This window comes from Octodon degus, unplaced genomic scaffold, assembly GCF_000260255.1.
Source record: "Octodon degus isolate 3935 unplaced genomic scaffold, OctDeg1.0 scaffold00091, whole genome shotgun sequence".
Classification (NCBI taxonomy): domain Eukaryota; kingdom Metazoa; phylum Chordata; class Mammalia; order Rodentia; family Octodontidae; genus Octodon; species Octodon degus.
In genome coordinates this window covers 1777015-1778569 of record NW_004524667.1, presented here as the reverse complement: position 1 = coordinate 1778569, position 1555 = coordinate 1777015, and positions in this window count along the sequence as shown.

Below are 1555 nucleotides of genomic sequence, written 5' to 3'. Positions count from 1 at the left end.
GCCGGCGCAGGGTAGCAGGAAACTCTCCGCACACTCACCGGACCTGGGCTAGGACTGGGTCTGGGGGCTCCCGGAACTCGGCAGAAAATCCTACTTGGCGGGCAGGGTGCGGGAGGCACTGCCCTAGAAGATAATATTTTCATAGTGATCTTCCTGTTTTCAGCTTCCTGAGTGCTGGGATTACAGGAGTGTACCACTACGCACAGTCTCAGTCACCATCTCAGCACATCCCAGGGGTGGGACTGGCACTGCATCCCAGGGATTGAACCCTTGTCCCTGTGTCTACCTAAGCAAGCACTTTAGTCCACTGAGCCATTTGGTCGGTCCAGCTCTTGTTTCTTCTTAGGCTCTGTCTTTGCTCTATTCTTACATTTCTTTTTTCCTCAGTGCACAGGCATCTGTGCTGTCTGTTTGTATGTTCTAATCTCTTTTTTGTTAGTACATTTTTGATGTACACAATGATTCATCCATTGTGGGGAATTGGTACATGTACATAATGCATTTTATTTTATTTATTTATTTACTTTTTGCATTTTAATTTTTTTATCCCCTTCCTTTCCCTCCTTCTCTTGGATCTCTTCCCCTTTGCAAAAGATCTATCTCCCTACTTCCTACTATTTATCTTTTATTTTATTTTATTTTTTTTTATTGGCAGAACCGGGGATTGAACTTAGGTCCTTCTGCTTGCCAGGGAAGCGCTTATTCCACTAAGCCATCTCCCCAGCCTCTATTTTGCTCTTTGTTTATATTTTGTCCTAATCTCTGTTTATAAGGACCTGTGCCAGGCTGGATAAAGGTCAATCCAAATGGTTCCATTTTAACTTAAAAGCCTCTGTGTCAGAATATAATCACATTTTGAAGTGTCAGGTTTAGGCTTTCAGCACATGAATTTTGAAAAGACAAATTCACCTTGTAACAGTGGGGTAGATAGACATCTATTAGCTTGTATGCAGAGAGGGGTAGAAAGTGGGAGATCACCAGAGTGGCCTTCCTTCACTTTGGTATTATTGAGGGCTGGGAGATAGCTCAGTAGAATAAGCTCTTGCCTAGCAAGCACAAGGTCCTGAGTTCAATCCCTGGTACCACAAACAAATAAACCGGTATTACTGGCATTTTGAGCTGCACAATTCTTTCCTAGGAGGGGCAATCCTGTGCACTCTTGGGATTGTTGCAGTAACTCTAACTTCAAACCACTAGATGCCAATGACATCTTCCCAGTTGTGACAAACAAAGATGTCTGCATACATTGTCAATATTCCTTGAAGGAGTGGGAACATTTTTCCAATGGAGAGCCAATCGGTAGTTATCTCTGATCTTATTATAAAGTGTTTTAGAATCTCAAGTTTCTGCACAGCTCAATGAGGCTTATTGCTGCATTTCTGCCTTTGTTACTAAAATTTGTGACTTCAACCCTGTTATATTAATCACCATGCCACCCAATGCCTTTCACATCTGGGAAATTTCTTGATGACTTGAATATATCATGAATTCTTATGGTAGAGTTTAAACCATATTTTTCCTTTTTATGTATTTGAGGAGTTTAAGGAGGGAATGT